Below are 16,389 nucleotides of genomic sequence, written 5' to 3' on the forward strand. Positions count from 1 at the left end.
AGACCCGAGTAAGTAGGTTGTTTGCGTATGGGATAAAGGGGACTTGATACTTTAATGCTATGGTTGGGTTTTACCTTAATGATCTTTAGTAGTTGCGGATGCTTGCTAGAGTTCCAATCATAAGTCCATATGATCCAAGAAGAGAAAGTATGTTAGCTTATGCCTCTCCCTCAAATAGTACTGCAATAGTGATTACCGGTCTAGTAACGTTGTCAATTGCTTAGGGAAAATTTCACAACTCCTACCACCACTTTTCCGCACTCGCTATATTTACTTTATTGCATCTTTATCTAAACATCCCCTAGCTTTTATTTACGTGCTCTTTATTATCTTGCAAACCTATCCTATCACACCTACAAAGTACTTCTAGTTTCACACTTGTTCTAGGTAAAGCAAACACTAAGCGTGCGTAGAGTCGTATCACTGGCAGATCGGACTTGAGAGAATATTTGTTCTACCTTTAGTGTCACGCCCAATATGCGATACTATCCTAATGAGACTCAAAGGTCCCACCAAGGATAGAACCGCATATTGATACGCTTTTACAAGGTGGATATCATTACATCAACATTACATAATAGAAGGGGATACATACAAAAGGCATACAATGCCACACGATTACAACATCATCTTACATAAGAGCACCATCCGACTACGGATGAAACACAAACAGAAACTCAAACGACATCCACCCTGCTAGCACAGGCTGCCGACCTGGAACCTATCCCCTGATCGAAGAAGAAGCAGAAGAAGAACTCCAAAACAAGTAACATCGCTCTCGCGTCAAGATCATCGCATAACCTGTACCTGCAACTGTTGTTGTAGTAATCTATGAGCCATGAGGACTCAGCAATCCCATTACCATGGGTATCAAGACTAGCAAAGCTTAATGGGAAAGGAAGGGGTAAAGTGGTGAGGTTGCAGCAGCGACTAAGCATATATGGTGGCTAACATACGCAAATAAGAGCGAGACGAGAGCAAACGGAACGGTCGTGAAGCTAGCAATGATCAAGAGGTGATCCTGAACTCCTACTTACATCAAACATAACCCAAAACCATGTTCACTTCCCGGACTCTGCCGAAAAGAGACCATCACGGCTACACACACACGGTTGATGCATTTTAATTTGTATCTGGTGTCAAGTTATCTACAACTGGACATTAACAAATTCCCATCTGCCACATAACCGCGGGCACAGCTTTCGAAAGAGAATACCCTACAGGGGTGTCCCAACTTAGCCCATGATAAGCTCTCGCTATCAATGAAGGATATTCCTTCTCCCAGAAAGACCCGATCAGTCTCGAAATCCCGGTTTACAAGACATTTCGACAATGGTAAAACAAGACCAGCAAAGCTGCCCGATGTGCTGACAATCCCGATAGGAGCTGCACATATCTCGTTCTTAGGGCAACACCGAATAAGTCAAGCTACGAGTAAAACCAGACCTCGAGTTTCCCCGAGGTGGCCCCACAGGTTGCTCGGTTCGGACCAGCACTTAGAGAAGCACTGGCCCGGGGGGGAGGGGGCTAAAATAAAGATGAGCCTCGGGTTGGCCGACCCAAGGGAAAGGTATAGGTGGTGGTGAGGCAAATGGTAAAACCAAGGCAAGCCTTGCTGGAGGAGTTTTATTCAAAGCGAACTGTCAAGGGGGTCCCATAAATCACCCAACCGCGTAAGGAACGCAAAATCCGGGAACATAACACCGGTATGACGGAAACTAGGGTGGCAAGAGTGGAACAAAACACCAGGCATAAGGACGAGCCTTCCACCCTTTACCAACTATATAGATGCATTAATTAAATAAGAGATATTGTGATATCCCAACATAATCCTGTCCACCATGGAGCAATCTTCAACTTCACCTGCAACTAACAACACTATAAGAGGGGCTGAGCAAAGCGGTAACATGGCCAAGCAACGGTTTGCTAGGAAGGGTGCAAAAGGTTAGAGGCTGACATGGCAATTTGGGAGGCTTGATAAAACAAGTGATAGGTAGCGCAACATAGCGATAGAACGAAGCAACTAGCATAGCAATGATAGTAGTGAGATCCAGGGTAGCGGTCATCTTGCCTGAAATCCCGCTAGGAAGAAGAACAAGTCCATGAAGAAGACAATCGGATGTAGTCGAACGAATCCTCACAACTCCGGAACGAAACCAAAGCTAACGAGAGAAGCCAACCGGAAAGAAGCAAACAACATGGTAAACAACCATCACATAATCATGGCATGATGCACAACCAAATATGATGCATGTCCGGTTTAAATAGGCATGGCATGGCAAAGTGCAACAAACGATACTACAAGTTAAGTGGAGCTCAATATGCAACGAGTTGCATACTGACGAAACACCACATTCAACTATTTAGTTAGCTCCCATTTAGGTACCCAACAATATTAAATGTTGATTAACATGGCAAGAGGTGAAGCATAATAAAACTACGTATCTATGCAAGTTTAAATGAGGCCGGAACAACAAACAACAATTCCGGAAAATCCTCATATGCATATTTCGGATTTGGTACTGTTCTGCCCTATACACAATTTTAATGTTGTTAAACAGGAAAATAAAGTGCAGCAAGTTAATCTATGCATTTTTCTACCCCATTTAAATATAAAGTTTGTTTAAAATGGACCTACGGTTATTTAGTTATGAAATAAATCATTTTAACATACTATTTAAGCAAATTAATGCAAACAGCAAGTTTAAACATTTTTAACATGGATGAAAGTGGGATATTGTGAAACTAGATGAAATTCTAAGCATGTTACATATATGACATGTTTTATTTGGATGCATGGTTAAATAGTTATTAGCAGTTTAAAACAGGGGCATGTCTGTAATAAGCATGTCCAGGATTTAATGACAAAATCACAGCATAGGAAAAAAACAAGTCACGGGCTGAATCTGGTGGGCGGACTGGGCTGCTCACCATAGGCTGAGGCCCAGTCGGTGGAGAGGGAGGCTGGAAGGGGCGCTGGGCCTTGGGGAGGCGCTGGCCCCCTTAGCAGGGCGACGGGTCAATGGCGCGGGCGAGCGGGCGGGCTGGTGCTGCTCGTTTCTGAAGAACAAAAGCAGCAGCAGGCGATGCAGAAGACGACGGCAGGGGTCCTAGCAACGGGATCGGTGGGAACCGGCCGGAACGGGGCGGATTTGGTGGCTAGGCGGCGGAGCAGAGGAGATCCGGTCCAGATCGAGGCTGGGGCGCGAACTTGACGGGCGACTATGGAGCAGTTGTCTGAAGAAAAGACATAACATTCAGAGAGGAAAACAGGGAAAGGAAGAAGAGAGAGACGGAGATGGCAGGGCATGGCGACCTGCGGGGTCCGGTGGCGTGACCGAGGAGGAGGCATCGGGCGCGCTGGCGACCTACGGGTCGGGTGCTGGTCATGGCAGAGGCTCGGGGCAAGGAACCTCCAGCGGTGCCATGACCGTGGAGAGGTGGCTGGAGGCGGCGGGGACTTGGATCCGATCGAGATGGGGAAGGGCGGACGGCGTGGTCGTCTCCTCATGGAACCAAGGCGGGGTGGAGCAGAGCTTGGGGAGGCTGTGGCGTGGGGTCGTGGGGACTGGGTCACCGGAGCGGCACGGTGACGAGGCCAAGGCTGACTGGAGATGCTGCGAGAAGACACAGAGGAAGATAGAGATGAGATGATGGAGATGGAAACAGAGGGAAGAAGGAAAGGGAAAGGGCGAGGGAGTCCTGGCGTGGCGCTCCGGTGGCGTGGAGCTGCGGCTGGAGATGCTGCCGTCGGGGACACGCAGCCATGGTTGAGGCAGCTGCTCGGGCGCGGGCGCCGGTTGGGTGGACGGGACGCGTCCAGGGAGGACAGAGGGAGTTGGTGATTGGAGCAATGGGAAATCAAGGGAAGAGGGTGGAGGCAGTTGCTGGTTGGATCGGGAGGAGATCCCGAGGTGCAAGAGGACAGGCGGCGGCGGCTGGGAGGATGGGACAAGGCTCCTAAATTTTAGGGTAGGGGTCTATTTATAGGAAGGATTAGCTTAGGGGCTACCTAGTCCCTTCGATCGAAATCAGACGGACGAGAATAAATATGCTAGGGAGTCCAAAAACAAAAAACGGAGATGACCGAGCGGGTCAGGTTCCGGACAATTTCAGACGCGCGCGAGGGGTCTGAGAGAGACTCCGGTTTAGGCAAGAGGGAAAATGAAGAACAAGGTTGGTCTCGGAATGGTCAACGAAAGCAAGGGGGGACGCGGCAACTACGAGGGGATGCAAGTTTAAGAAAACATGCAGATGCAATGCGCATGATGACATGAGATGAAATGCATGATATGAACAAAATGCAAAACAAACGACAAAAACCCAACCACGAAGGAAATATCATATCGCATCTCCGGAAAAGGCAAGAGTTGGAGTTACGAATATGGAAAGTTGTATCCGGGGCGTTACATTTAGCTCCTCGTTGGGTTCGACACTCTTACTTATCGAAAGAGGCTACAACTATCACGTATACTTGCGGGTCATCAGATGCCATCTCACAAATAATGGCTTTGAAGGCTCAATTCAACTTGGGTAGAGAATGCTACAACTCGATGATGATAGTTTTCGGACGAGTTCTACCCAAAGGCCATGTGCTACCTCCAAACCTGTACCAGTCATACAACATCCTCCGTGCTCTTAAGATGCCCTATGAGAAGATACATGCCTGTGAGAAATGATGTGTCTTATTTAGGCTTCAGTATGAGGACTTGAACTATTGTCCCATTTGCAATTCTTCCAGGTATGTTGTGGTAGACAACGGTATGGGTGAGAAGACGCAGACCAAAATACCCATTAATGTTCTTCGGTATATGCCAATCGTACCAAGACTTCAACGTCTTTTCATGGTCGAAGAGACGGCCAGACAGATGACATGGCACAAAACGGGCAAAAGAACCGAACTAGATGCACATGGGAATGTGATGATGGTGCACATATCAGATGGTAAAGTGTGGAAGCGCTTCGGTGCATTACATAAGGAAAAGACGACAGATCCAAAGCATACTCGAGTCGCCGTCAGCACAGATGGGTTCAGTGTGTTTGGTCAGATGGTAGCCCCATACAGCTGTTGGCCCGTGTTTGTCATTCCACTCAATCTCCCCTCGGGCAGATTATGCAAAGAAAGAACATTTTCCTGACGTTGATAATTCCAGGGCCCAACTATCCGGGGAAGAATATGAATGTGTACATGCAGCCGCTTAAGGACGAATTGCAAGAAGCTTGGGATAATGGGTTCAAGACATACGACGCCTTTAGCAAACAGAACTTCACAATGCGTTCCTGGTACATGTACTCGACGCATGACTGGCCGGCATATGCGCTATCCGTTGGCTGGTGTGTGCATGGAAGGTTCCCGTGCCCCACATGCAAGGGAGCTCTTGAGTTTCGTTGGCTGACGGCGGGGCGCAAGTATAGTTGCTTCGACCTGCATAGACAGTTTCTAGATACTCGCCATAAGCTCAGGAAAGACAAGAAGAACTTCATGAAAGGTATAGTTGTCAAACACTCTGCACAACCTGCGTTGATAGGCCAACAGACCCTAGATCAGATAAACGCTCTTGAGCTAGATCCAAAGCGTCCAGGGTATTTCAAGGGGTATAATACGGAACACGCATGGTTTCACAAGACATGCTTCTGGGATCTGCCTTACTTCAAAGACCTCCTTTGCCTACACAACATCGACGTGATGCACACTGAAAAGAATATCACCGAAGCCCATTTTTGGTACACTGTTCGGCATGGAGGGGAAATCTAAGGATAATACTAAGGCTAGAGATGATCTAGAGGAGCTCTGTGATAGACCGTTACAAAACATGCAAGAACCGAAAGGAAAGCAGAACTAGAAGAAGCCAAAGGCATGGTTCAATCTTGGAAGGCCAGCTATGAAGAACATTATTTTGTGGGTGAAAATGTAGTTGATGTTCCCCGATGGGTATGCAACAAATCTAAAGAGGGGAGCGAGTCTTGATAAATTGAAAATATTTGGTCTAAAAAGTCATGATTGGCGCACATATGGACAGAGCGGATAATGCCGGTGATGTCGCGTGGCTTCATCCTTGAGGATGAATGGCTAGTACTGGCAGAGTTGAGCTATTTCTTCCATGTTCTTTGTGCGAAAGAACTATCGCCTGGCCTCCTAGAAGAAATGGAACAGTTGGCGCTGGAGTTGATCTGCAAGTTAGAGATGATCTTTCTGCCAAGCTTCTTTAATCCAATGCAACACTTGATTTTGCATCTCCCAACCGAGGCACGATTGGGGGGCCCGTGCAAAATCATTGGTGCTACTCAACTGAGAGGATGCAGAAGACGCTTCGAGCAAAATGTAAAAATAAATATAGAATAGAAGCATTGATGGCCGAGACATTCATCACAGAGGAGGCGTCAAACTTCGTGACAGCACACTACGAAGCCAAAAATCGTCATTTGCATAATCCGAAGCCTCGGTACAATGCTGACGAGCCTACAAAGGGTCAATCCAACCTCAGCCTATTCAAAGGGAATCTCGCACCATCCAGTGCTTGGAAACCAGTATCGTTGGATGTTGAAGAATGGCAGACCATTTCGCTGTATCTCTTTAACAACCTAACATAAGTGCGGCCGTACATCGAGTAAGATCTTGTTACATTGTTTCGCAACTTCTAATTTCTTTGAACTGCTCTTATTCCTGGATATTTGATGTAGTCGATACGTCACCATATTCTTGTATGGAGCGGTGATCCAAAATGATCTCGTCATAGAGTATGAGCTTCTAGCAAATCAAGAAGGCGAATATCCCAGTTTCATCTCTTGGTTTTAAAAAACGGTAATTTCCATTAGACCCTTTCATTTCTTTGGCTAATTTGCGACTAATGCAAAAATCCTTTCTTATTAAACTTGTAGGCTAATTCAGAGATTATGGATGCCGAATTGAGACAAGTAGCTAATGGTTTTGACTTTAAGGTCCGTTCATTTGACAATTACGACATCAACGGGTATCACTTTCGTACCTATGGCAAAGAGCTATCTATGGCCGACCGAAAGTCTACAAATTGTTGTGTCTCTGCTATCGGCGAAGGAGGTGTCGAGTACTATGGAAGATTTGAAGCAATTTATGAACTTCAATTCTATGGTGATAACCCACCAAACGTCGTACTCTTCAGATGTTATTGGTTCCAGCCCAGGGAGACTAGAAGGACTCATGAACACATAGGGTTAGTCGAAATCAAACAAAGCACCCATTTGGATGTTACCGATGTCTATATTACGGCTCAACAGGCAACCCAAGTTTTCTATCTACCGTGGGCCTGTCAAAGTGATCCAAATCTCAGTGGTTGGGATGTCGTTTATGAAGTGCCGCCACATGTTAGACCACCTCCCCCCAATGAAGAGGATTATGAAAGTCACTTTAACCAAGACACATATGACGAAGGAGAATTCTTCCAAGAAACACGTCTTGCCAAAAAATGTTTCAAGAAACGCTCTACTCCACCCCAGAACATTGAAGTAGACAACGATAGTGAATCCGACCCTGAGCCGGAACAAGAAGAGCTGGAAGAAGAAGAAGTTACTGCTACAGATGACCTATCAATGCTTGAACGATTACGTGAAGGTGGCCTTCCACATGATGATTTATTTATTAATGATGATGATGAGCACGTCATTACCAATAGTGATGATGATAATGCATTTATTAATGATGATGATGAGCACGTCATTACCGATAGTGATTCTTAGGTATTCAAATTTTTATGTTGTACTTTGTATGATTTATATAGTTGGTTGATGTCTACTACATAACCTTCTTCCTGTAGACGTTGTTGGGCATGCAAGTGCACAGGTTTGTAGGACAGTAGCAACTTTCCCTCAAGTGGATGACCTAAGGTTTATCAATCCGTAGGAGTTGTCGGATGAAGATGGTCTCTCTCAAACAACCCTGAAACCAAATAACAAAGTGTCTCTTGTGTCCCCAATACACCCAATACAATGGTAAATTGTATAGGTGCACTAGTTCGGCGAAGAGATGGTGATACAAGTGCAAAATAGATAGTAGATAAAGGTTTTTGTAATCTGAAATTATAAAAACAGCAAGGTAGCAAGCAATAAAAGTGAGCGTAAATGGTATTGCAATGATAGGAAACAAGGCCTAGGGTTCATACTTTCACTAGTGCAAGTTCTCTCAACAATAATAACATAGATAGATCATATAACAATCCCTCAACATGCAACAAAGAGTCACTCCAAAGACACTAATAGCGGAGAACAAACGAAGAGATTATGGTAGGGTACGAAACCACCTCAAAGTTATTCTTTCTGTTCTATCTATTCAAGAGTTCATAGTAAAATAACATGAAGCTATTCTTTCCACTCAATCTATCATAGAGTTCATACTAGAATAACACCTTAAGACACAAATCAACCAAAACCCTAATGGCACCTAGATACTCCATTGTCACCTCAAGTATCCGTGGGCATGATTATACGATATGCATCACACAATCTAAGATTCATCTATTCAACCAACACAAAGTACTTCAAAGAGTGCCTGTCGGTGTCAAAACCGGCGGATCTCGGGTAGGGGGTCCCGAACTGTGCGTCTAGGCGGATGGTAACAGGATACAAGGGACACGATGTTTTACCCAGGTTCGGGCCCTCTTAATGGAGGTAAAACTCTACGTCCTGCTTGATTAATATTGATGATGTGTGTTACAAGAGTGGATCTACCACGAGATCAAGGAGGCTAAACCCTAGAAGCTAGCCTATGGTATGATTGTTGTTCGTCCTATGGACTAAGGCCATCCGGTTTATATAGACACCGGAGAGGGCTAGGGTTACACAGAGTCGGTTACAAAGGTAGGAGATCTACATATCCGTATCGCCAAGCTTGCCTTCCACGCCAAGGAAAGTCCCATCCGGACACGGGACGAAGTCTTCAATCTTGTATCTTCATAGTCTTGGAGTCCGGCCGATGATGATAGTTCGGCTATCCGGACACCCCCTAGTCCGGAACTCCCTCAGTAGCCCCTGAACCAGGCTTCAATGGCAACGAGTCCGGCGCGCATATTGTCTTCGGCATTGCAAGGCGGGTTCCTCCTCCGAATAATTTATAGAAGATCGTGAACACCAGGATAGTGTCCGGCTCTGCAAAAATAAATTCCACGTACCACCGTAGAGAGAATAATATTACACAAGATCAATCTGCTGACGTATTCTGTGGCGTGACGTCACACCACTTCCAAGCCTTTACTCAAATTGTTTTTATTGTTCCACCTCAGCGTGTTTAGCGAAGCGGTTTCCTTGGCACGTCTTGTCGAAGCAGAGATCGTGTTCCCCTTATTCCGGGATTCCCATCAATAGGGACGTGGGTAACCCAGCCGCGCCATTGATTGTGACGCTTGGGAGATAAGCGAGTTTTACCAGGCCGGTGGGGACGCATGTTTCTGTCCGCCCATATAAGGGGATAAAGATCCAACCCTTTTACCTGCGCCTTCTTCCTCCTTGGCTTATCCATCTCCGCGAACTCGAGCTCCAGCGCCCAAGTCCGCACTTCTCACCTCAACCTTCTCCAACTATGTCCGGAGCGGGAGGCAAGTGGATGGCCTCCTCCGTCACGGAGGGGCAGATCCAGAAGCTGCGCGACGCCGGATACTTGTCCAGCGACATCGCGCACCGGCTCCCCGACGAGGGAGAGCTCATCCCCACCCCCAGGCCCCATGAGAGGGTAGTGTTTCTTCCCCATTTCCTCCGCGGACTGGGCTTCCCACTTCATCCCTTCGTCCGGGGGCTCATGTTCTACTACGGCCTGGATTTCCATGATCTGGCCCCGAATTTCATCCTCAACATCTCGGCGTTTATCGTCGTGTGCGAGGCCTTCCTCTGCATCCAGCCCCACTTCGGCTTGTGGCTCAAGACCTTCAGTGTCAAGCCGAAGGTTGTGAAGGGCAGCCAAGCGGAGTGCGGAGGCGCCATGGTGGGCAGGATGTCCCACGTTACGTGGCTGGAGGGCACTTTCGTGGAAACCATCAAGGGGTGGCAATCGGGGTGGTTCTACATCACCGAGCCGCGTGACGCCGATTGGGCAGCGGCCCCCGAATTCAGATCCGGCATCCCTACACGGCTCACCTCCTGGAAAGAGAGTGGCCTGATCTGGGGGAATTCGGAGGAGCTGACCGGACTCCAAGCCTGTATCCAGAAGCTGGTGGACAAGAAGCTCAAGCTTGTCAACGTAGTCCAGGTCATGCTCATCCGCCGGATTCTCCCGTGCCAACGACGGGGTTTCAACATGTGGGAGTTCGATCCGGCGCAGCACCAGACCCTGAGCGGGCTCTTCGACACTACGTACGAAGATGTCTGGAAGGTGCTGTTCAAGGGCGCCGAGGCTCCCGCATCCGCTACCGAAGATCGCGGATTCCGCTCGCAGCGTCCAGCTGACGAGGTAAGTGATTTTGCCACTTGTTTTCCATAGTTTGACTCTATGCGGGATCTAAACTCCCTTTACCTTTGACAGGACTGGCTGGCGAAGGCCGAACGGACTATCTGTCCGGCCCCATTGCCAGAGGACCCAGCGGACGCCCGCCTAACGGGGCTGCTGGCTCCGGCACCCCACGTGGTGCCGGAGAAGAAGGCCAAGAAGAAGGCCACGGGGACTCGGAAGAGTTCCCGTTTTCAGGTGCTATCGGATGATGAATCCGAGGCCGACTCCTCCCACCAAGGCGAGGAGGAGAAGAAGAAAGCCTCTCCCCCAGCGGGGGGAGGGAAGAAAAGGAAGGCCTCCCCAACAAGGGAGGCCGAAGGGTCCAAGAAGGGAAAAACTCTTCCCCCGGACTGCTCCGCCAACGCCAGTGACGACGACGAGGACTGGCCTCCAAGGGCCAAGCCCCTGGCGAGATCGTAAGTATCCGGACTCCCGAATAACTTCAAGGTTTTTTCTTTTCGCCACATAATGTCTTTCTAATGCCGCATACAACCCTGCAGTCCGCCCAAGGATGATCTTCCCGTTTCATCGAGCGGGTCCTTGGGTGCGTCGGATATGGATTCCCTTCCGACTGCCTCCACCCCCCGTGCCGCGGACGACGCCGAGGTGGGATCCCAGGAAGGGACCCACCAGGAGGAGGAGGCCCCGGAGGTGTCACAGGACAACCTCCCGGACTTTGCACCGGACTCAGCCCCGGAGGCCACAGTGGCTCCGGAGTCCGGCGGGCGACCCCTTCGTAAGAAGGGCAAGACCGCGACGCCGGCTGCCTCCGTCCAACCGGAGGTGCCGGATAATTTGCTGGAGGCGCTCAACGGCGCCTCCATCAAAGAGGAACACCGCACTGTTATGAGTGCGGTGATTCAGAAGGTTCAGCTCGCCAAGAGCGGGCTGACCGAAGCCTGTAGCAGCCTTCTAACAGGCTTTGAGGTAAGAATTTCAATATATGTAAAATGGTACCGCATAGACAGTATCCCCTGATGCTCGGTTCGGTGTTCGGAAAGAAAAGCCGGACTGAGGATCTTTAGAAAGATAAACGCAGGAGTCATAAAAATATGTCAATATGGGATTGCAGGCTGTGCTGTTGACCTCCGCCGCACTGACTGCGGAGGTCAATACGTTGAAGGAAAACCTCGAGCGGTCCGAGAACGAGCTCGGCCATGCCAAGAAGCAGCTCGAGGAAAAAGAAGGTGAGTAATACCTTATGAAAATTGTATCTTACAGAAAAGGATTTGGTTGCAAGAAAAATGACAAGGATAATGTGGGTATTGCAGGGGCCACTAACGAGGTGGCGACCCTGAAGGAGGCGGTGGCCGCGGCCGAACGCAATGTGGCCGCGGAGCGCACCGAGCGAGAGAAGCAGGAGGCGCGGGTGGCGGAGGTACAGCAAGAGCTCCAGGATCTCGTGAAAAAACATGAGAGCTTGGAGCGTGACTCGAAGACTCGAGAGTCTGAGCTTGCAACGGCTCTTGAGAGTGCCAAAGCCGCTAAGGCCGAAGCCTACAAGGCCCTCCAGGAGATTGAGGCGGTGAAGAAAATAGCAGCGGGTAAGGCATTTTTCATGCAAAGTAAGCATGTGAGTGTTAATTACCTGTTGCTTACCCGAATTCGGAGCTCTCCAGGAGCGTTCGCAGATCTTCCTCGCAGCGTGTCCGATGCTGCCGCATTCTACCGGGCCGAGGAGGGGAGCTCGACGGAGAAGGTCTTCTGGTCTCAGTATGCTGAGGCCGGACATCCGGTGCCCCTTAGCGACCAGCTGAAGCAGCTGGTCGAGCTCCACAAGGCGGCCGAACAGGCCATGAAGGGCCTCATAGTTCGGCTGTGGCCTAAGGAGGCCATGCCTGGGAGCTACTTCGGCCTGGTGCGGCGGCTGGTGGATGCGTGCCCGTGGGTTGAAGTCATCAAGCATTCCGCTTGTATTGAGGGTGCCCGTCGGGCCCTTGCCCGCGCAAAGGTGCACTGGGGCAAGATGGATGCCCAGAAGCTCGTGACGGACCCGCCACCAGAGGGCAAGGAGCATCGCACGCCCGAGATGTATTATAAGAGTGTGCTGAAGGGCGCCCGCACTATTGCGGGTGAGTGCTCCAAAGATGTAATATTTGAGTAGACTCGCATTTTGTTATCCTGTGCGCTGAAAACTTAGTTCATATGCGCTAAGCAACGCTTGTTAATTTAAAATATTACCTTCTGTGCGGCTGTTTATCAAATCTGAGAGATGGCAAGTCGTCGGCTTCAGCCCCCATGCCACGAGTGCTGGGGTGTTCGGGATAAACTTGAGCGCTCTTGTTCCCATTTTTGGGTCCATCTAGGGAGGCGCTCAACACAGCGAACAAGGCAACCGGACTTATAATGCTTGAACACTCTCACTTAGCCATAGAATTCTATAATTTTAAATTTCGGCGAAGCCCCTAGTCTTCGGAAGGCCGAATTTGGGGCGCTATCCACGCCTTGGCCGGACAGTATCCGGCTCCTCGCTCTAAGCGGCATAAGTCTTTAAGGACTCGCAAAAAACCTCTCGAACAGCGACCGGCTCTCGCCTCATCATGACGGTCAGTTTTAGCTTTCTCCACTGAGGCGTTAACCCAGCTCAACTGGGGCGCAATCGCAGTGGTTCTCCCAGTGCTACCTTAGCCGATATAACGGAACGTAAGGTACCAAAACATGGGAGCCGGGCAAACCCAACTATTGACCCAAGACATGATTCGGAGCCGATGCATATAGTGCTATAAGTTCGGGGTGCCGCACTTGTGAAAGTGTTCGGACTCATCACACCATAATGCGGGAAACATAAGCCCCTGGTGTATATTAGCCGTACCAAAGTGTACGGATGCAACATGCCGTGAATGAACATATGTATGAAAAAGAAATGCAATTATAAGCAAAAAGGTGCTGCATTGTTTTATTCAATAAGTGCTGCTACGAATGCAGAACGATACAAATAGTGCGATAAGCAAGGGATGGGACTGTTAAACATGTCCCCCTCCAGGGGTAGGCTGCAGATTGGTGTATAAAAATGCTCGTAATGGAGACCACCTGTATATTCGTTGTAGCCTTTATCCTTCCCTGGCTGTTGCATCGTGAGTTCGGCAGGTCTGCTGCCGGACAGGGCCTCTGACAAACGGAGTCCTGTGGGTAAAAAATAAAAGGTAAAAAGAAAAGAAAAAAGAACGACACACTTGAGAGCCCCTGGTGTGGTTGAGCCGCAGTCTGGGTTTATCGTGGTCGTGCCCCTCTCCCCATGCCCATGGTATCTTCAGAGCGTAATGGTGTACGCGAAGGACCTGCTTTGACGTTTCGCAGGAGCTGGGGTTGGGGCCGCACTGCTACGCGTGCTCGGAACGTGCCAGGTGGTCTTGTTGTAAGTTACTCCGGGCGCGCTTAGCTGTGTCCGGCCGCTTAACGGCCGGACTCGAGAATTGCCTTAAGAGGCTGCATTGCACTTCTGCCGCGAGAGCCGCTGTATGTTCCTCCGTGCGGAGAGAACGTTCAGTGTTTCCGTTGACCGTGATGACTCCTCGAGGGCCTGGCATCTTGAGCTTGAGGTATGCGTAGTGCGGCACCGCGTTGAACTTTGCAAACGCGGTACGTCCGAGCAAGGCATGATAGCCGCTGCGGAACGGGACTATGTCGAAGATTAACTCCTCGCTTCGGAAGTTATCCGGGGATCCGAAGACCACTTCCAGTGTAATTGAGCCTGTACAATTGGCTTCTACACCTGGTATGACGCCTTTAAAGGTCGTTTTGGTAGGTTTAATCCTTGAGGGGTCTATGCCCATTTTGCGCACTGTATCCTGGTAAAGCAGGTTCAGGCTGCTGCCGCCGTCCATCAGGACTCTGGTTAGGTGAAATCCATCGACGATTGGGTCTAAGACCAGTGCGGCGAATCCGCCGTGGCGGATGCTGGTGGGGTGGTCCCTTCGGTCAAAAGTGATCGGGCAGGAGGACCATGGATTGAACTTCGGGGCAACTGGCTCCATCGCGTAGACATCCCTGAGTGCACGCTTCCGCTCCCTTTTGGGTATGTGCGTTGCGTATATCATGTTCACCGTCCGCACCTGTGGGGGGAAACCCTTCTGTCCTCTATTGTTCGGCGGTTGGGTCTCGTCCTCGTCATCGCTATGCAGCCCCTTGTCATTGTTTTCGGCAATTAACTTGCCTGCCTGCTTGAATACCCAACAGTCCCTGTTGGTGTGGTTAGCTGGCTTTTCGGGGGTGCCGTGTATCTGGCACAAGCGGTCGAGTATTCGGTCCAAATTGGACGGACCCGGAGTAGTTCTTTTGAATGGCTTTTTCCGCTGACCGGGTTTAGAGCCTCTGAATCCGGCATTGACTGCCGTATCCTCAATATTGTCGCCGTTAATGCGGCGTTTGTTTTTGTTACGACGCGGCCTGCCATTTCGGTCCTTGAAGTCCGGACTGCCAGAATTTTTGCTGAGGTTGTTGCTGCGTGCTAGCCAGCTGTCCTCACCCGCGCAGAAGCGGGTCATGAGTGATGTGAGGGCTGCCATGGATTTCGGCTTTTCCTGTCCCAGGTGCCGGGCAAGCCACTCGTCGCGGATGTTATGCTTGAAGGCCGCGAGGGCCTCCGCATCCGGACAGTCGACGATTTGGTTTTTCTTGGTTAAGAACCGTGTCCAGAATTGTCTGGCCGATTCGTCTGGCTGCTGAATTATGTGGCTTAGGTCATCAGCGTCTGGTGGTCGCACATAAGTGCCCTGGAAGTTATCGAGGAATGCGGCTTCCAGGTCCTCCCAACTCCCAATTGACTCTGCTGGCAAGCTGTTGAGCCAATGCCGGGCTGGTCCTTTAAGCTTGAGGGGGAGGTATTTGATGGCGTGAAGATCGTCACCGCGGGCCATGTGGATGTGAAGGAGATAGTCTTCGATCCAAACCGCGGGGTCTGTTGTGCCATCATAGGATTCAATATTGACGGGTTTAAACCCTTCGGGGATTTGATGATCCATTACTTCATCTGTGAAGCATAGTGGGTGTGCGGCGCCTCTGTACTGGGCGATATCACGACGGAGCTCAAGGGAGCTTGGTCTATTTTGTTCGGCCCGGCCGGACTTACTGTGTCCGGCGCGACGGTTGTCGTCACGTATCGTGGGACGCCCACGCGATCCATAGATCGATCTTGATTGTCTTGCCTTATCCTCCAATATATCTCGCAAGTCCGGAGTGTTCCCCTGTGGCCGTGTGCTTTTCGAGCGATGCCGGGGTACGGGTCTAGTAAAGGGCCTAGAGGCCTCTCTGTCGCGACCACGGGGTGGTCGGTCAGCCGTATTGTCTCCTGGTGATGCGGGTTCGTAAGCCTCCTCCTCTAATCGGGGGAGCAGCTTGCGTTTAGGGTAGCTTTTGGAGGGGCGTTCGAGCTCATGCTCTTCGGCCGCGAGGACTTCAGTCCATCTGTCGGCTAGCAGATCCTGATCAGCTCTAAGCTGTTGCTGCTTTTTCTTGAGGCTGTTCGCCGTGGCCATAAGCCTGCGTTTAAAACGCTCTTGTTCGACGGGATCCTCAGGCACGACGAATTCGTCATCGTCGAGGCTCGCTTCGTCTCCGGAGGGAGGCGTATAATCCTCTGCCTCTTCTTCTGCCGCTCCTTCATAAGGGCTGGCGTCTCCGTCCTCCTGCGCTGCATCTTGCTGGAGTGGGTTGTCTTCGGCACTGTCCGGTGTATTATTGTCTCCGGTGCCGGAGTCTTCATTCTTGCTGTGGCGGGATTTAGAGCGGCGCCGCTGACGCCGGCGCTTGGGCTGCTTTTTGGAGGGGTCATCCTCCTCTGTTCCTTCGCCATTCCCATCTTTTGGGATATCCACCATGTATATGTCATATGATGAGGTGGCTGTCCAGTGCCCAGTAGGCGCTGGTTCTTGGTCGTCTCCGGCATCGTCGTCCATACCGTCGATGTCCTCGGAGTCGTAGTCTAGCATGTCGGTTAAATC

The 16,389-nt window shown here is 50.1% G+C and overlaps 1 long non-coding RNA gene across 1 annotated transcript; it reads right to left on the minus strand.

Annotated features, from left to right (window-relative positions):
- Positions 1-2,102: 2,102 nt before the first annotated feature.
- Positions 2,103-3,942, minus strand: LOC123065671 (uncharacterized). The gene is made up of 3 exons (XR_006431107.1): positions 3,317-3,942; positions 2,932-3,237; positions 2,103-2,162 (listed from the first exon to the last, which is right to left on the minus strand). It is a non-coding gene; the product is annotated as an uncharacterized lncRNA (long non-coding RNA).
- Positions 3,943-16,389: the final 12,447 nt, after the last annotated feature.

The sequence above is a fragment of the Triticum aestivum genome, chromosome 3B (assembly GCF_018294505.1).
Source record: "Triticum aestivum cultivar Chinese Spring chromosome 3B, IWGSC CS RefSeq v2.1, whole genome shotgun sequence".
NCBI lineage: Eukaryota > Viridiplantae > Streptophyta > Magnoliopsida > Poales > Poaceae > Triticum > Triticum aestivum.